Source organism: Aquarana catesbeiana, linkage group LG03 (genome assembly GCF_042186555.1).
Source record: "Aquarana catesbeiana isolate 2022-GZ linkage group LG03, ASM4218655v1, whole genome shotgun sequence".
NCBI lineage: Eukaryota > Metazoa > Chordata > Amphibia > Anura > Ranidae > Aquarana > Aquarana catesbeiana.
Window position 1 is genome coordinate 666299750 of NC_133326.1, and position 20859 is coordinate 666320608.

Sequence of the window (20859 nt, forward strand, 5' to 3'; positions counted from 1 at the left end):
AAGAGAATAAGTTCACTGCTCGCAACCTTTCCTCATAACTAATGTCCTCCAGTCCCTTTATTATTTTTTTGCCCTTCGCTGAACTCTCTCCAGTTCCAGTACATCCTTCCTGGGGACTGGTGCCCAGAACTGGACAGCATACTCCAGGTGCGGCCGGACCAGAGTCTTGTAGAGCCGGAGAATTATCGTTTTATCCCTGGAGTTAATCCCCTTTTTAGTGCATGCCAATATTCTGTTTGCTTTGCTTGCAGCAGCTTGGCATTGTATGTCATTGCTGAGCCTATCATCTACTAGGACCCCCAGGTCCTTTTCCATCCTAGATTCCCCCAGAGGTTCTCCCCCCAGTGTATAGATTGCATTCATATTTTTGCCACCCAAATGCATCATTTTACATTTTTCTACATTTAACCTCATTTGCCATGTAGTTGCCACCCCATTAATTTGTTCAGATCTTCTTGCAAGGTTTCCACATCCTGCGGAGAAGTTATTGCCCTGCTTAGCTTAGTATCGTTCACAAATACAGAGATTGAGCTGTTTACCCCATCCTCCAGGTCGTTTCTGAATAAATTAAATAGGATTGGTCCCAGGACAGAACCCTGGGGGACCTTGAACAAAGATGGGCTGCATGATCGAGTTGCCAGAAGAAAGCCATTGCTACGCAAATGCCACAACGCATCCCATTTACAATACGCCAAACAGCACAGAGACAAGCCTCAAACCTTCTAGCACAAAGTCATTTGGAGTGATGAGACCAAAATTGAGCTTTTTGGCCACAACTATAAACGCTTCATTTGGAGAGGAGTCAACAAGGCCTATGATGAAAGGTACACCACTCCTACTTTGAAACACGGAGGTGGATCGCTGATGTTTTGGGGATGTGTGAATTACAAAGGCACAGGAAATTTGGTCAAAATTGATGGCAAGATGAATGCAGTATGTTATCAAAAAATACTGGAGGAACATTTGCATTCATCAGCCAGGAAGCTGCGCATGGGACGTACTTGGACATTCCAACATGACAATGATCCAAAACACAAGGTCAAGTCAACCTGTCATTGGCTACAGCAGAATAAATGGAAGGTTCTGGAGTGGCCATCTCAGTCTCCTGACCTCAATATCATTGAGCCACTCTGGGGAGATCTCAAACATGCAGTTCATGGAAGACAGCCCAAGAATTTACAGGAACTGGAGGCTTTTTGCCAAGAGGAATGGGCAGCTTTACCATCTGAGAAGATAAAGAGCCTCATCAACAAATACCACAAAAGACTTCAAGCTGTCATTGATGTTAAAGGGGAGCAATACACGGTATTAAAGCGGAGTTCCACCCAAAAATGGAACTTCGGTTTTAAGTGTTGGTGACCCCCTGACATGCCACATTTGGCATGACATTTTCTTGGGGGGGAGCGGGAGCGGGTACACCATTTTTACAGGCACCCAGCTCCCACTTCCTCCCCTGGCGCCGCGGCGCCAAAAAGAAGATCACCTCTCCCCCCTCCCTCCCTGCAATCTTCTGAGACATGTCACAGGTCCCAGAAGATTGCCCGGCCAATCACAGCACGCAGTGCGGCTCGCGCATGCGCAGTGCGCACCCGGCTGTGAAGCTACAGCCGGGCGCCCACAGTTAGAATGCCGGCGCCGCGGAGAGGAGGGGGAGAGAAGCGGGGCTTCGTATGCCCGCATCGCTGGACCGTGGGAAAGGTAAGTGTCTGATTATTAAAAGTCAGCAGCTACACTTTTTGTAGCTGCTGACTTTTAAATGGGTGGAACTCGGCTTTAAGAACTGGGGTATGTAAACTTTTGATCAGGGTCATTTGGGCAGTTTCTGCTGTCATTATGATTTAAAAAAAGAGTAAACACAGTTGATTGATAATAAATGGCTTCAGCCAAACACTAACCATGAGTGAAAGAAAAGTTTTTGTGTTATCATTCATATTCTCTGAAAATGGGCCAAGAAATCATAAATTCCGCCATAAATTATGAGCACAACTGTATGTTTCCATTTCAAATTCATTTTTTGAATTTAGATAATTCATTTTGTTATCATTTATTTTGGATTTGTTGAAATTCATTAATACTACCCCGTTTCCCCGAAAATAAGACCTAGCGTGATTGTCGGTGATGGCTGCAATATAAGCCCCACCCCCCAAATAAGCCCTAGTTAAGGTCCTTGTAGGTCTTATTTTCAGGGTAGGGCTTATTTTTTGGGGAAACAGGGTAGGGCTTATTTGGGGGGTAGGGCTTATATTGCAGCCATCACCGACAATCACGCTAGGTCTTATTTTCGGGGAAACAGGGTATGATTCAGAAATTTGGAAACATCTGAATCTCTGAATAGTGTAAATTTAGTCACACATGTCTATAAAGCAGTTACAATAAACTAACTTTTATCAAACATTCACTGGTTGTGAATCAATCACTGTCACCTAAAACACATTCACCCGCAGAGGATGTTTGGTAAATCAGTTTAACTGCTTTAAAATATTCCCCTTACAGAGGAACTAAGCTCTAAACATTCAACTTAGCTTCAATATTACCATGAGGTCCCTCGCCGACATCTTCTCTCTGGCTTCTTCCGAATGGCAGTCTTCGGCCATGTGTGCATTCACAGGAGTTCAGCCATCCTGGCACACAAGCACAGTGCCGGAATGTATACTGAGCTGTGCATGTACAGTGCCGGAATGTATACTGAGCGGTGCATGCACAGTGCCGGAATGTATAGAGCGGTGCATGTACAGTGCCGGAATGTATACTGAGCTGTGGATGCACAGTGCCGGAATGTATACTGAGCGGTGCATGCAGAGTGCCGGAATGTATACTGAGCTGTGCATGCACAGTGCCGGAATGTATACTGAGCGGTGCATGCACAGTGCAGGAATGTATACTGAGCTGTGAATGCACAGTGCAGGAATGTTTACAGAGCTGTGCATGCAGAGTGCAGGAATGTATACTGAGCTGTGCATGCACAGTGCCGGAATGTATACTGAGCTGTGCATGCACAGTGCCGGAATGTATACTGAGCTGTGGATGCACAGTGCTGGAATGTATACTGAGCTGTGCATGCACAGTGCCGGAATGTATACTGAGCTGTGGATGCACAGTGCCGGAATGTATACTGAGCGGTGCATGCACAGTGCCGGAATGTATACTGAGCGGTGCATGCACAGTGCCGGAATGTATACTGAGCTGTGCATGCAGAGTGCCGGAATGTATACTGAGCTGTGCATGCAGAGTGCCGGAATGTATACTGAGCGGTGCATGCAGAGTGCCGGAATGTATACTGAGCGGTGCATGCACAGTGCCAGAATGTATACTGAGCTGTGCATGCACAGTGCCGGAAGGTATACTGAGCTGTGCATGCACAGTGCCGGAAGGTATACTGAGCTGTGCATGCACAGTGCAGGAATGTATACTGAGCTGTGAATGCACAGTGCAGGAATGTTTACGGAGCGGTGCATGCACAGTGCCGGAATGTATACTGAGCTGTGCATGCACAGTGCCGAAATGTATACTGAGCGGTGCATGCACAGTGCCGGAATGTATACTAAGCTGTGCATGCACAGTGCCGGAAGGTATACTGAGCTGTGGATGCACAGTGCCGGAATGTATACTGAGCTGTGCATGCAGAGTGCCGGAATGTATACTGAGCTGTGCATGCAGAGTGCCGGAATGTATACTGAGCTGTGCATGCACAGTGCAGGAATGTATACTGAGCTGTAAATGCACAGTGCAGGAATGTTTACAGAGCTGTGCATGCACAGTGCAGGAATGTATACTGAGCTGTGCATGCACAGTGCCGGAATGTATACTGAGCTGTGGATGCACAGTGCTGGAATGTATACTGAGCTGTGCATGCACAGTGCCGGAATGTATACTGAGCTGTGGATGCACAGTGCCGGAATGTATACTGAGCGGTGCATGCACAGTGCAGGAATGTATACTGAGCTGTGCATGCACAGTGCCGGAATGTATACTGAGCTGTGGATGCACAGTGCTGGAATGTATACTGAGCTGTGCATGCACAGTGCCGGAATGTATACTGAGCTGTGGATGCACAGTGCCGGAATGTATACTGAGCGGTGCATGCACAGTGCCGGAATGTATACTAAACAGTGCATGCACAGTGCCGGAATGTATACTGAGCGGTGCATGCACAGTGCCGGAATGTATACTGAGCTGTGGATGCACAGTGCCGGAATGTATACTGAGCTGTGCATGCAGAGTGCCGGAATGTATACTGAGCGGTGCATGCAGAGTGCCGGAATGTATACTGAGCGGTGCATGCACAGTGCCAGAATGTATACTGAGCTGTGCATGCACAGTGCCGGAAGGTATACTGAGCTGTGCATGCACAGTGCCGGAAGGTATACTGAGCTGTGCATGCACAGTGCAGGAATGTATACTGAGCTGTGAATGCACAGTGCAGGAATGTTTACGGAGCTGTGCATGCACAGTGCAGGAATGTATACTGAGCTGTGCATGCACAGTGCCGGAATGTATACTGAGCAGTGCATGCACAGTGCCGGAATGTATACTGAGCGGTGCATGCACAGTGCCGGAATGTATACTGAGCTGTGGATGCACAGTGCCGGAATGTATACTGAGCTGTGCATGCAGAGTGCCGGAATGTATACTGAGCGGTGCATGCACAGTGCCGGAATGTATACTGAGCGGTGCATGCACAGTGCCAGAATGTATACTGAGCTGTGCATGCACAGTGCCGGAAGGTATACTGAGCTGTGCATGCACAGTGCCGGAAGGTATACTGAGCTGTGCATGCACAGTGCAGGAATGTATACTGAGCTGTGAATGCACAGTGCAGGAATGTTTACGGAGCTGTGCATGCACAGTGCAGGAATGTATACTGAGCTGTGCATGCACAGTGCCGGAATGTATACTGAGCTGTGGATGCACAGTGCCGGAAAGTATACTGAGCGGTGCATGCACAGTGCCAGAATGTATACTGAGCTGTGCATGCACAGTGCCTGAATGTATACTGAGTGGTGCATGCACAGTGCCGGAATGTATACTGAGCTGTGCATGCACAGTGCCGGAAGGTATACTGAGCTGTGCATGCACAGTGCAGGAAGGTATACTGAGCTGTGCATGCAGAGTGCCGGAATGTATACTGAGCGGTGCATGCACAGTGCCGAAATGTATATTAAGCTGTGCATGCACAGTGCCGAAATGTATACTGCGCTGTGCATGTACAGTGCAGGAATGTATACTGAGCAGTGCATGCACAGCTCAGTGTACATTCTAAGGAAGGCTGCAGGCAGGCAGGTAGGTCTATTGTCACTTCTGCATGTCTCTTCTGCAATTAACATCCTGCCTGCCATAGGTGTGCGCAGCCTATTGCACTAGGCTGGGCACCTCAAAACATGGACCTGTTAGTAGGGCAGTGGACAGTGTCAGTAGTTTTTTATTTTTAATTTGTTAAAAAAATTTTTTAGGAGCCCTGTTCAGAGGCATTGGTGCAATATCAGCAGGAGGAATGTTCCCCTCACGGGGTGATTAGGCTGTGCCCAGGCACACCTGGCACACCCCCTAAGCACGCCTATGCGTATATATATACACACATATATACATATATTTTTTTTTAAGAGTTTAGTTCTGCTTTATTGTCCCTGTTGCTTTGCCCTGCATAATTCATTTTAAAGTGAGCACAGACCTGAGAGGAGGATGATTCACCGACATTAAATGTGATTACTGTCAGACCGGGAAAGGTTCAGACCACAAAACATCTCAGATATACTCAGCAATGTTATATCTGTAAAGGTTGGCTGCCTCTGCATGAACCCAACCACCACAAGCTGATAAAAAGAGAGATATTTATACATCTCTATCCATGTGTAGAATAAAAAAAATGATTTGATTCATTGTTGAAAATGCTTTTTTTTCCCCTTATGCATATGTGTGGCAAACAATTAATGCGGTATTAAACCCAAAAATGTAATATATTGCAGCTTAAATTAAATGGCTTTGCTAAAGTTAAATGGTTTGTCTCATCTCTGTAAACTGATATATTCTGCTGGAGGGTTTGGGCTTTTGAAAAAAAAAAACAGACTTGCTGGCTGGATCACCACATGAAACTAGACGAAAGAAAGCCTAAAAAAGGAAACGAATGTTGCCATCACATCTGATGATTGGTAAGCTACAATATAATAAAGGTTTGCTTTTGAGTTCAACCACTTACGGGCCGCCCGCCGTCATTATATGTCAGCACTTTGAAGAGGAATAACGTTGTTATGGCAGCAGCTAGCTACCATAACCCCGGTATCCTCTTCTTCAGCTGGCGGTCCACTTTCAGATAAAAGTGGTCTCTGTGGCGGATTTGCCGCTAGATCACTTTTATCAGCGGCGGGAGAGTGTAAATATGAGATCTGAGGTCTTTTTGACCCCAGATCTCCTATTTAAGAGGTCCTATCATGCTTTTTTTCTATTACAAGGAATGTTTACATTTCTTGTAATAGGAATAAAAGTTACACATTTTTTTTTTAAAAAAAAGAACAGTGTAAAAAAAAAAAAGAAAAGGTAAAATAAATAAGAAAAAAAATTTTTTTTAAACGCGCCCCGTCCCACCAAGCTCACATGCAGAAGAGAACACATACCGTGTTCATTTTTCCAAGATTGGGACTACCTCCGTCAGAGGGACATACCATTCAACACTCTTGTGGACACTTTTTTCACCTACTTACTGGGCTATATTTAGTCTAGCCAATATGTTTTGGTTTTACATTTAGTTTTCTATTTATACTTTTTAAAAGCGCTACACTGTCACTGTATTATCTAATTTGATCAGTGTTCAAACCACACATGTGAGGTATCACCGCAATCGTTAGAGTGAGAGCAATAATTCTAGCCCTAGACCTCCTCTGTAACTCAAAACATGCAACCTGTAGAATTTTTTAAACGTTGTCTATGGAGATTTTTAAGGGTAAAAGTTTGTCGCCATTCCACGAGCGGGTGCAACTTTGAAGCGTGACATGTTGGGTATCAAGTTACTTGGCGTAACATTATCTTTCACAATATAAAAAAAAAATTCAGCTAACTTTACTGTTGTCTTATTTTTTAATTCAAAAAAGTGTATTTTTTACAAAAAAGTGTGCTTGTAAGACCGCTGCGCAAATACGATGTGACAAAAAGTATTGCAACGATCGCCATTTTATTCTCTAGGGTGTTAGAAATTTTATATATATATATATATATATATATATATATATATATATATATATATATAATGTTTGGGGGTTTTAAGTAATTTTCTAGCAAAGAAAACAGATTTTAACTTGTAAACAACAAGTTTGAAAAATAGGCCCGGTCCTTAAAGCAGAATTCCACCCAAAAATGGAACTTCCGCTTTAAGGGAAGGTGACCCCCTGACATGCCACATTTGACATGTCAGTTTTTTTTTTGGGGGGGGGAGCGGAAACCCTATTTTTAGAGTGTTCCAGCTCCCACTTCCTCCTGGCGCACCCGTGGTGCTGGTAGGGAGATCACCTCTCCCCCCCCCTCCCTCTCGGCAATCATGCTGGACACGTCACAGGTCCCAGAAGATTGGCCGGCCAGTCACAGCGCGCAGCGTGGCTCGCACATGCGCAGTGCGTGCCAGGCTGTGAAGCCACAGCTGGGCGCCCACAGAGACAATGCCGACGCCGCAGAGAGGAGGGGGAGACAAGTGGGGCTTCGTTCCCCCGCATCGCTGGACCCCGGGACAGGTAAGTGTCCGATTATTAAAAGTCAGCAGCTGCAGTATTTGTAGCTGCTGACTTTTAATTTTTTTTTTTTTTAAGCAGTACTCCACTTTAAGTGGTTATTACTGCTTTAGGGAAAAGCTTTGTTTAGAGACATATGGTGGCTGCTATTGCTGACTTCTAATTCTGAAAATACTAGTCGTCTTGCTGTCCTGCTGATCCAATTCAATATCTCCTAAATAACTGAGCTGGAACAAGTATGGCGGTCAGTTGTTCTGACTTCACTCCCTGCATATCTAATTAACCACTTCCGTACCGCCCGCTGTCATTATACGTTGGTACTTTGACGTTGAATACTGTTGTTATGGCAGCAGATAGCTGCCATAACCCCAGTATTTTTAAAAATGGTGGGTGGTCCACTTTTGGATAAAAGAGGTCTCTGCGGCGGATTCGCCACAAGATCGCTTTTATCTGTGGCCGGAGAGGTGCCCACCCCCCTTTAGCACCTTTTTTAGTGGTTAAAAAAAGTGCTGAAGTCAAAGGATCAACATGACAACTGGGGTATTAGCATTTTCAGAAAACGACAGCCTGCATATTCCCCTCAGTGCAGGTTTGCCTAAAGTGATAGTAAATGCTTGCTGTTTTTTTTTTATGTAGCACCGTCTACCTTAGGTAGGTGCTAGGTGTAGGTTTGTGTAAGCTGCCAGCGCAGATAAATTTAGGCAGGCCTATTCTGTGAGCTAGGCCTGTTTGTTTTGATCTGAAGGCAGGGGAGTGGTTTAGTATAGCAGTAGGTGACTGACATGTGCCTCAGCTCTTGGGTGCTTCCTCTGTTTCCAGGGAGAACGTTCTGGAAAAGGGGCAGGGCAGAGAGCTGGAGTGACATGGGGTGCATGTGAGGAGCTCTGACCAATCCCCAACTAGGATTGGCAGGGGGCAGGACTCCTACATATACCTATGGTCAGCCTGCTGGGGGAGGAGTTGTCGGCTAGGTGAACTGGATGATGGAGTGTTAGACTGTCGTGTCTGAGGGAACCCCCTTTCGGGGGGGTGTACCTCAGATGGGGAGCTCTGGAGCTGGGAGGGAGCCTCTCTTTACACGGTCATGTAGAGGTGTCCTGGAATAGGAGCTGGAGGAGACAGTTGGTCCGGAGTAAAGTCATTCAGGAGGGATCCAGGGCTGGTGCTGGTGAATGGAAAGCTCTGGAAGAGATATGCCAGGAGTTGGATGGTGAGCCAGAGGGAGAGACTGCGGAGTTTGTGTCAAGTCGTTGCAGCCAGGAGGGCGGGCAGGATTTGCAATCGGACCTGCTGGGATCAGTAGTTCATCAAGTACATTTATTCTTCTCAATCAAATCGGTTGCTACCACAAAGGTGTACTGCAGACCCCGGCCTGCAAAGGGCTATCAAGGAAAGACACTGGGACTTATTCAGAGTGAGGCCTAGTCATGTTCTGATGGTGTGACAGGAGACGAAATTTGGACAGTGAAGCAAGAGCTCCTAAGTAGTGTGCTGGAGGAGAAGTAAAGTTGGTGATCCAAAGTAGTGTGCTGGAGGAGAAGTGAAGTGAGTGCTCCAAAGTAGTGTGCTGGAGGAGAAGTGAAGTGAGTGCTCCAAAGTAGTGTGCTGGAGGAGAAGTGAAGTGAGCGCTCCAAAGTAGTGTGCTGGAGGAGAAGTGAAGTAAGTGATCCAAAGTAGTGTGCTGGAGGAGAAGTGAAGTAAGTGATCCAAAGTCGTGTGCTGGAGGAGAAGTGAAGTAAGTGATCCAAAGTCGTGTGCTGGAGGAGAAGTGAAGTGAGTACTCCAAAGTAGTGTGCTGGAGGAGAAGTGAAGTGAGCGCTCCAAAGTAGTGTGCTGGAGGAGAAGTGAAGTAAGTGATCCAAAGTAGTGTGCTGGAGGAGAAGTGAAGTAAGTGATCCAAAGTCGTGTGCTGGAGGAGAAGTGAAGTAAGTGATCCAAAGTCGTGTGCTGGAGGAGAAGTGAAGTAAGTGATCCAAAGTCGTGTGCTGGAGGAGAAGTGAAGTGAGTACTCCAAAGTAGTGTGCTGGAGGAGAAGTGAAGTAAGGGATCTAAAGTAGTGTGCTGGAGGAGAAGTGAAGTAAGGGATCTAAAGTAGTGTGCTGGAGGAGAAGTGAAGTAAGTGCTCCAAAGTAGTGTGCTGGAGGAGAAGTGAAGTTAGTGATCTAAAGTAGTGTGCTGGAGGAGTAGTGCTGAGGAGGAGACTGTCAAGTTTAGAGTCAAACATATTTTATTCTACTAATGCCTCGTACACACGAGCGGACATTACGGCGGACTTTGCCCGGCGGACTTTTCGATGTACTTTCCGACGGACTTTCTGAATGAACGGACTTGCCTACACAATCAAAGTCCGTCGAATTCGTACGTGATGACGTACGACCGGACTAAAACAAGGAAGTTCATAGCCAGTAGCCAATAGCTGCCCTAGCATGGCTTTTTGTCCGTCGAACTAGCATACAGACGGCGGACTTTTCGACCGGACTCGATTTCAACGGATAAATTTTAAACAAGTTTCAAATCTAAGTCCGTCCAACTTTTGAGAAAACAAAGTCCGCTGGAGCCCACACACATCGAATTGTCCGACGAAATCCAGTCCGCCGGGCAAAGTCTGCTGTAATGTCCGCTCGTGTGTACGTGGCATAAGAAGTATACATGCAACTACTTTTATTCTACTAAGAAGTGTTGACGCAATTACTTTTATTCTACTAAGAAATATTCATCCTATGGGCATCCCATGTCCCTTTTCCCCGACCAAGTTAAATCCCCTAATAAAAACAACAAAAACAAGCAAGAGACTGTTCATTGTCTGAGGAAGCGTGCTTACAATGGATGTCTGACCAGCAGGGTGAAATGTGTGGATGCTGTACACGTAGCAACCCCACGGGGCCATCGCTACATTTATAAAAAAAATAAACAGCCTATACTCACCTGCTCTGTGTAATGGTTTTGCACAGAGCAGCCCGGGTGCTCCTCTTCTCGGGTCCCCCGACGGCACTCCAGGCCCCTCCCCCTTGCTGGGTGCCCCCAGAGCAAGCAGCTTGCTGTGAGGGCCACCGGAGCAGGTGCGCTCCCAAGCCTCTTCAAATACACAGAGGCATGGCTCTGCCCCACCCCCTCTCTCTCTCCTCATTGGATTACTGGCTGTGATTGACAGCAGCGGGAGCCAATGGCTGCCTCAGCCAAGGAGGAGTGAGAGTCCCCAGGGAGCCGAGGCTGTCGTGCACATTGCTGAATCACCATGTGGTTTAGGTAAGTATTAGGGAAGCTCAAATAATCAGGAAGAATTACCGCGCCAATCACATAAACTTAAAGAGCAGCCAACACTACAATTGGACAAAAATTGTGCAGAATAAATTGGTGTGGGAAGTGTAGCGCTAATACTGAAACATATATATGAGTGAAATTCCAAACACTTAAAAAATGTTAATAAACAATTCACGCCTGTGTGAAGGAAATAATAAACTTAAATTTTCTCCCATATAAGGGGGAGTGCAACACTAAAATATGAAAAACTCTGTAATGTGCAACACTAAAATATAATGTGAAAATTTCTGTAATGTGTTATCATGTATATTGGAATATCACAGTCTCTTATGATAAGAGACTCAAACCATGATGCAGAGAAATATACAAGTGAAAAATGCTAATATTAGAAAGTTCACAACTCAGATTCAAGAATGTGCCCACAATCTCCCAATCAAGTTCATAATTCATATGATAAAAAAATATAGTCCAAAAAAATATTGTAAAAGTGGCTGGAACAGCACAAGGGTGCAAACCAGGTGCAAAACAGATGATGCAGTGCTATTCTTTCAATGATGATCCCAAACAAATAAAGGATGAAATACTCTTACCGACTTCGGTGGACTCACAGGCCGTTGGCGGCTGGGGAGCCGAAGTCTCCTTAGACGAAACGCGTCGGGTCTCTTTGCTGTACCCAGCCACCTTTACCACGCTTTGTTTTAAATCATCTTCGTTGGAATCGATTCTAATTTTTTATATTTTTATACTGTCTGTCGGATGATCTTGTTTGATCAATAAAGCCCAACTGATTTTTTGGATTTACAGCGTGTGGAGGCTCCCTGTTTTTCTTTCTTACATATCATAAGCATGGCTCGCTTGTATTGGTGACGGCGGTAATCGTATCAGCCACTTGGGCAGGCACCTGGTCCCCCATCCAAGGAGGAGGTTCGTCACCATCACAGACCATACTCATACTGTCATCCATCATATGACAGTTCAAGCTCGTTTGACTCACTGCCAACGTCCTGTGAGTCCTACGAAGTCGGTAAGAGTATTTCATCCTTTATTTGTTTGGGATCATCATTGAGAAGAATAGCACTGCATCATCTGTTTTGCACCTGGTTTGCACCCTTGTGCTGTTCCAGCCATTTTTACAATTTTTTTTTTGGACTATATTTTTTTTATCATATGAATTATGAACTTGATTGGGAGATTGTGGGCACATTCTTGAATCTGAGTTGTGAACTTTCTAATATTAGCATTATTTTTCACTTGTATATTTCTCTGCATCATGGTTTGAGTCTCTTATCATAAGAGACTGTGATATTCCAATATACATGATAACACATTACAGAAATTTTCACATTATATTTTAGTGTTGCACATTACAGAATTTTTCATATTTTAGTGTTGCACTCCCCCTTATATGGGAGAAAATTTAAGTTTATTATTTCCTTCACACAGGCGTGAATTGTTTATTAACATTTTTTAAGTGTTTGGAATTTCACATATATATATATGTTTCAGTATTAGCGCTACACTTCCCACACCTAAGTATTAGGGAAGATTGGCGCGGTTTTTGCACGAGGAAGGTTTTGCATGAATGCAGGAAGGTAAAAAACATTGAGCCTTACAACCACTTTAAAATCGGATGAGTCATTCTGAAAAAAAAAACGAAACCCTATCCATCAATGCTTGATTTGGCCCTGATTTTTATAGCAATGCTGTTCACCAAAAATACTGAATGCACTGTCTGACATACACAGAGACACTAGAGGGCAGGCATTGACAAGCCTGATTAACCACTTGCTGACCGTATACTTTATATATACAGTGGCAAGGCAGCTCCCCTGCACAGAATTACGTTCCTAGTATGTGATTCTGGATCTGGGACGCACGCCCAAGTGCCGCCAGCGCCCGCTCCAGCTGTCCTTACACACAGCGGGAGCTGATCGGCAGGTACGGCGGACTTGATGACCACTGCCACCCGCCGATGCTTCGGTACACAGGCAGAACTGTGGTCTGCCTATGTAAACAAGGCTGATCGCCGTTCTGTCAGTACAGAAGACATGGACCCTGTGTCTCTGCTAAACAGGGGCACCGATCCATGCCATCTACTAGTACAAGCACCTCCCCCACAGTAGTAAAGCACTTGTCAGGCACACAGTTAACCCTTTGATCGCCCCTGATGTTAATCCTCTCCCAGCCAGTGTCATTAGTACAGCGACAGTGCATTTTTTAGTGTATTAGTGTCACTGGTCCCCAAAAAGTGTCCGTTAGTGTTCGAGTTGTCAGCCACAATATTGCAGTCCTGCTATAAGTCGCTGATCGCCACCATTACTAGTAAACAAATTTAAATAAAAAAAAAAAAATTATATTATAATATATATATATATATATATATATATATATATATATATATATATATATATATATATATATATATATCCCATCATTTGTAGATGCTATAACTTTTGCGCAAACCAATTAATATACGCTTATTGGAATTTTTTTTTACCAAAAATATGAGATATCGGGAGCTTGGTCCCCAACCAAGTTACCATAAAGAACAGGGGAAATTGGACTATCTCGGTACAGATTAAGCTAGAGTAAATATGTAAACAAATATGTAGAAAAATATATAAAGATTCTTTAATACATAATTAATAAGACGTGGCAAATAACCAAAAACAGATTAAAAGCATGGTAACAATCCATGTGTATCACCAAAATAATGTTCCCCAAACGGGGAAGATCACAGTGGGATAGTTGATCACGGATAACATCTCAACTAGTTTCGCAGTCTAATGGCGCTTCGTCAGGAGGATATCTAAGACCCAGCATACACAGGGCACAGGACGTCACCAAGAGGTCCCCCGCAGCGACTGGGGGGGGGGGGACTAACAAGTCAATGGACTGGTATCTTGTATGAAGATACAACAAGTTTAGGGGTCCTGGGAAGTAAAGGCTGGCTGGCAATGGGGGTACCAATGCTCAGCAGGGATTTGCACCACTACAGGGAAGAGGTAAGAAGTGGGGGTGCGTTGAAGTACACACACTCCTGCCCAATATATGTGGCTCTGGATGATGCTAGAGCATACCTCCCAACTTTTTGAGATGGGAACGAGGGACACCTTTTAGGAAATGTATGTAGGCATAGGACACACCCCCTGTCACGCCCCCTTAAGAAGAATTTTATATATATATATATATATATATATATATATATATATATATATATATAAAATAAAAAATAAAAATAAAGAGTTAAACCCACAAGTGCTTTTTTTTTTAACACTAATATTCCTTTATATTGGCTTTTAAAAATTGGATGAAGGTTTAGCACTGGGAAACACTTTTTGAAAGATAAAAAGTGCATTTTATATACAACTACATAGATCAGACCAAAATGAGGGACAAATGAGGAGGAAAGAGGGACAGAGGGACTTTGTTCCAAATCAGGGGCAGTCCCTCAAAATCAGTTGGGAGCTATGCTAGAGTACACGAGTCCCGGGCCCGGCGTCCAATACCCTCTACCACTATTACTGTCATAGAGGTTATCTCTATTTTTTTTACCAAAAATATGTCTCAGAATATATATTGGGGCTTTGCTCCTTCAATGCAGCATCTTTTTTTGCATGCGGTTATTTTTTTGCATGCGGTTATTTGTTTTAAGAGCACATTGACAAAGTTTGTTAATAAAATGGGGTCATGAGATCATGACACCACAACCAAAATGTGACAGGTATTACTTTTGGGTGCAATTCAATGACTTGCTCAAGCAGAGACACCAATAAATGCAGATCTGTAATCATGAATACATCTATAGTTTTTTAAGCAGTTTAAGTATCTGAATTTGACTTGGTGTCAGCCTCTTATAATTCCTGCACAGCAGAGACTGGGGTAGGGAGAAGCAGCACTAGTAGCCAATCGGTTGTGCTGCAATGCTCATAAGCAGACATAGAACAGCAGACATAGAACATACTGATTGGAGCAAAGTTACAGAGAGAGATGAGTTTATTATTCTGCTGCTTCTCCTTTCACTGTCCAGTCATAGGGATGAAAAATGTTACTTTATTGTAGCAGAGAAAAAAAATCTGATCTTCTGCTCTGCCAGACAGAGGTGTCACATACACATCCTTTGGTAAAACTGCTCTCATATGTGTATAGCTAATGTTTTCTTTTAGTTTCGGATAGACTGGAGATGGATTAGACCCCCTGTCAGGTTTTTATTGCTGTCTGTGCCCCTGTTAGGGAGAGTCACCCTCTCGATTTGTCCTGTTATCACTGTTACCGTTATCACCAAGAGTGAAAATAAAAGAAAATCCCCAAATTTGGTTTGTCACCAAACAGGAATCTTTTGACAGGAAGTGATGGGAAATCTTCCCAATGGGACACAGAAGTATAAAAAACTTTTAACTGCTTCTGGACTGCCCCACGTACATGTACTGCAGCGGGGTGTCCTCTCTGGTCTCTTCCTGGTCTGGAGTGCGCACCCGTGTTGCCGGTGATCAGCTGAATCAGCCAGTGATTAGTGATAAGCAGTGCCTGGTTTTCTCCACGCATCCTGATTAGAATTAAGGCCAAAAAGTTCTATCCTGGTCTCATCAGACCAGAGAATCTTATTTCTCACCATCTTGGAGTCCTTCAGGTGTTCTTTAGCAAACTTCATGTGTAGGCTTTCATGTGTCTTGCACTGAGGAGAGGCTTCCGTCGGGCCTCTCTGTCATAAAGCCCCGACTGGTGGAGGGCTGCAGTGATGGTTGACTTTCTACAACTTTCTCCCATCTCCTGACTGCATCTCTGGAGCTCAGCCACAGTGATCTTTGGGTTCTTCTTTACCTCTCTCATGAAGTCTCTTATTCCCCGATAGCTCAGTTTGGCCGGACGGCCAGCTTTAGGAAGGGTTCTGGTCATCCCAAACGTCTTCCATTTAAAGGATTATGGAGGCCACTGTGCTCTTAGGAACCTTAAGTGCAGCAGAATTTTTTTTGTAATCTTGGCCAGATCTGTGCCTTGCCACAATTCTGTCTCTGAGCTCTTCAGGCAGTTCCTTTGACCTCATGGTTCTCATTTGCTCTGACATGCACTGTGAGCTGTAAGGTCTTATATAGACAGGTGTGTGGCTTTCCTTATCAAGTCCAATCAGTATAATCAAACACAGCTGGACTCAAATGAAGGTGTAGAGTCTTGCTATGCCTCATGGGACTTGTAGTTCCGCAACAGCTGGAGGTCCGCTAATTGCATATCCCTGGTGTAGAACCATCTCAAGGATGATCAGAAGAAATGGACAGCACCTGAGTTAAATATATGAGTGTCACAGCAAAGGGTCTGAATACTTAGGACCATGTGATATTTCAGTTTTTTCTATTTTAATAAATCTGCAAAAATGTCAACAATTCTGTGTTTTTCTGTCAATATGGGGTGCTGTGTGTACATTAATGAGGAAAAAAAATGAACTTAAATGATTTTAGCAAATGGCTGCAATATAACAAAGAGTGAAAAATTGAAGGGGGTCTGAATACTTTCCGTCCCCACTGTAGATGTAAAATAATCAAAGCTGATGACTGTAAGCATCTTAGGCAGTGTTTTGTGGTTTACCCCAAACCCTGTAATTGTGGCTTTTGCCGGACAGCTTGGCCTGCTTGTAAATGTAGAGAAACATAAAACTAAAGATGTAAAAGAAAAAATCAGGAATCAAGTATTAACCTGTAGAGTTACCATTTTTTATTTTTCGCGCTATAAACAAAAAAATAAATAAAAATACAGACAATTTTGAAAATAAAACAATATTTTTTTACTTACTGCTATAAAACCTTTCCAATAAAACAATTGAAAAAAAATCTAATTTCTTCATCAGTTTAGGCCAATATGTATTCTGCGACATATTTTTGGTTAAAAAAAATCCCAATAAGCGTATATTGATTGATTTACGCAGGTTATAGCATCTACAAACTATGGTATAATTTTATTTATTTATTCTTACTAGTAATGATGGCGATCAGCGACTTATAGCGGGACTGCGATATTGCAGCAGACATTCTGACACTGACACTTTTTGGGAACCAGTAACACTAATATACAGCGTTCAGTGCTAAAAATATACACTGTCACTGTACTATTGACACTGGCTGGGAAGAGCATCAGGGGCGATCAAAGGGTTAACTGTGTGCCTAGCCAGTGTTTTACTATATTGTGGGAGGTGCTTTTACTAGCGGAAGACATGGAATTTATTCCTTGCTTTGCAAGGACACAAACTCCATCCCTTCCCTCCTGTCAGAATGGTAATCTGCCTTGTTTACACAGGCAGATCGCAGTCCTGTGTCTCTAACTGACAGTGGACAATGAGTACCTGGCACCTGTCGATCGGCTTCCACTATGTGTAAGCACAGCGGAGACGAGCCGCCAGTGGTGCGCATGCGTGCCCCTACCCGGAAGTGTCAGGTAACATATGTAGATATAGATATATCTATATATAATATAGATATATCTATAGATATATCTATAGATAGATAGATAGATAGATAGATAGATAGATAGATAGATAGATAGATAGATAGATAGATAGATAGATAGATAGATAGATAGATCTATATATATATATATATATATATATATACATATACGTGATCCGACGCGCACAGGTGCCACCTTGTAGCAGTAAGAATGCTATAGAGTGGACCTATAAGATGTATCATTATAATTTTTTATAATGATTAGGAGTTTTGGTAATGTCACTACTGTAATGCTCACTGTTCTCCTTGCTGGAGAGGAAGCTGTACCTGAGGTCTTCCAGTACAAGGATCTCTCTGCTTCTGCTTCATTCTGTGGATCTGTGCTACCTGAACCTTTCCTGCTGCTTTTTAGTCATTGCCTCCTTGAGTCTTTAGATCACATGGGGGGGCAGCTCTGATAAGACGAAGCAGTGCCCTGCTCCTCTACCAAGATGGCCACCTCCACACAGAGACACTGTGCAGAACAATGCATAGTAAGTCAGTAGAGATCAGCTGCAGGGGGATCACAGCCAATACTGTTAACTATTCCTTTGCTCTCTGCTTGCAATTTTTGGCCACAGCTTTCACAGTACAGGTCCTCTTTAACCACTTGCCGACCGCCGCACGCTGATATACGTCGCCACAATGGCAGCGGTGGGCAAATGGGCGTACCTGTACGTCCCCTTTAATTGGCGGGGCTAGCGGCCGCACGCGCCCGCCGCGTACAGCGTGACCGTGCCCGCAGGACTCGCGGACTCAATGTCTGCCAGTCTCCCGGCGATCGTGTCACAGAGCTGCAGAACGGGGAAGTACCTATGTAAACAAGGCATTTCCCTGTTCTGCCTAGTGACATGACAGAGATCACCGCTCCCTGTCATCGGGAGCAGTGATCGTTGTCATGTGACTAGTAGCCCATCCCCCCCTACAGTTTGAATCACTCCCTAGGACACACTTAACCCCTTGATCGCCCCCTAGTGGTTAACCCCTTCCCTGCCAGTGTCATTTACACAGCAATCGGTGCATTTTTATAGCACTGATCGCTGTATAAATGACAATGGTCCCAAAATTACTAAAAAAAATAAATAATAATAAAAATTACATAGATCTATCCCTTTGTATACGCTATAACTTTTGCGCAAACCAATCAATATACGCTTATTGCGATTTTTTTTACCAAAAATATGTAGAAGAATACGTATAAGCCTAAACAGGAAAAAAAATGTTTTTTTATATATTTTTGTGGGATATTTATTATAAAAAGTACATAATATTGCGTTTTTTTCAAAATTGTCGCTGTTTTTTTGTTCATAGCGCAAAAAAAAAAGAAAAATGCAGAGGTGATCAAATACCACCAAAAGAAAGCTCTATTTATGGGGAAAAAAGGACGTCAATCTTGTTTGGGTGCAACGTCGCACGACCGCGCAATTGTCAGTTAAAGCGACGCAGTGCCGAATCGCAAAAAGTGCTCTGGTCAGGAAGGGGGTAAAATCCTCCGGTGCTGCAGTGGTTAAATGAATCTGGTTGTCTACCTCTGCTTTCAACCTTTGTAGCACCAATTCTTGTTATGAAGCAAATGTCACAGTTCTCAGACAATTCGCCATATCTGTTTCTAACCACTACAAAGAAACACAAGGTCATTTCTTAGTATTCTTCACCAGTTACAAAAACAAACAGGAACAGGAAGTCAGTTAGATGTTCTGTCATTATGATAACAAAGAAGTGAATAATGTCCTTCATGTCTTAAAGAAGACCTGTCTCTGTTGCCCAAAAGCAAACCAAGATAAATCCACTTATAATTTGCCTTTCCTAGTTCCACCCTCCCTCTTCTTATCATGCTAAAAAAATTAAATAAACCTTTTTTTCTGTTTTCGTTACATACCATCTAATAATGCTAGTGATGCCATCACTGAGCCATTGTGCTACTCTATGCAGTTTGGGTGGATCATGGCTGATGGGTGGGGTCCGACAACATCATAGCATCAGTTCTTTTCTCAAGAGCCTTCAGTATGGAAGGAGTGGGCTGGCTTGATGGATAGAGGATACTGAGTCTCCATGATCGGGAGAGCTTCCACTCATCCTTCTGCTCCCTCCCTACGCTACCAAAATTGGTATTTTTGTTCTACTGGAAGTGGGTACCTGTCTGTGATTTGGAAGCCAGGTAACCACTCCCATTTCCGCAATTTTCGCTGAGACAAGAATTACGTAATCTTGGCCTGCCCACAACCTCCATGGACACGTCACACGCTCAAGGAGGCTGTGGGACCAGTGCTGTGTGATCTCGCACATGTGCAGTAGGAGAGCCCGCTGTGGCTCCTCAGGGAATTATAGCTGTCTCCCAAATCCAAGATGGCGGTGCTAGGGTCCCATGCGGAGAGAAGAGTTGACTATGGGAAGACAGCACTGGACTCCATGGACTGGTAAGTACCTCGTTGTTATTTCACAAAGTTTTTATTGGGTTTTTAGGTTTTGTTTTAAAGTTGTGAAATGTTTGTCTGTACAATGATACAGCGTAAAAGAAGTAACAAAGGCAAGAACATAACAACAATTCCACCAAATGTTGGGAGGTAGTTCTTAAGAATCACGTATCGAACTTTGAAGGTACAGATAAGTGTAACTTATAGACCAATAGTTTGACTTAGAAGGCGGTCTAGTGTTAATGCAGGCTACCAGTAAAGACATTTGGCTCTGCAAGGATGAAAAATAAAAAGGAGGGGGAATGCTCTGAAGCCTGAAGAAGAGCACAGTGTTAGAAAAGAGGAAGTGAGGAATGGAAAATGGCTGCTTAGAGGCCTCAGCGGATGAGGGGAAGAGAAGAGGGGAAGGAGAGTTGCCTTAGGCTACTTTCACACTGAGGAGGCGCCGGCGTTAGCGGTAAAGCGGCGCTCATTTTAGCACACTTTATCACTGTTATAGTGGAGCTTTGGCGCTGCATTGTGGGCGGTAGTGGGGCGCTTTTACCCCCCTAAAAGGGGTTAAAAAAGCTTTGGAAGAGGTGTTCATTCTTTCCAATGGGCATGGCCGGTGTATACAGCGCTCCCACACCGCCCCAAAGATGCTGCTTTTTATTCCCGTCCTGCAAGCACACCACCCCAGTGTGAAAGCACTCAGGCTTTCACACTGGGGTGGCTTGAGAGGCATTTTTCAGGTGCTTTACAGGTGCTATTTTTAGTGCTAAAACGCCTGAAAACTGCCTCAGCGTGAAAGGGGTCTAAGAGAAGGAAGGGGGTCCGGGGAAGATCCTGCGCTGTCCAACCCGCCACACAGCACAAGAATGGGCTAGCCGGCATCCATATAATCATAGATCGGGTCATAGAGTGGGGGTCTCCAAATTTTTTTAACAAAGGACCAGGTTACTGTCCTTTAGACTTTAGGGGGGATCAGATTGCGGCTAGCGGGAGCTGAAAATGTCCTGG

At 44.1% G+C, this 20859-nt stretch overlaps 1 protein-coding gene across 1 annotated transcript in view; it reads right to left on the reverse strand.

Moving 5' to 3' along the window:
* Positions 1 to 20859, reverse strand: part of TNFSF14 (TNF superfamily member 14) — a 46836-nt gene that overhangs the window by 11040 nt on the left and 14937 nt on the right. The gene's annotated exons all lie outside the window — the stretch shown is intronic.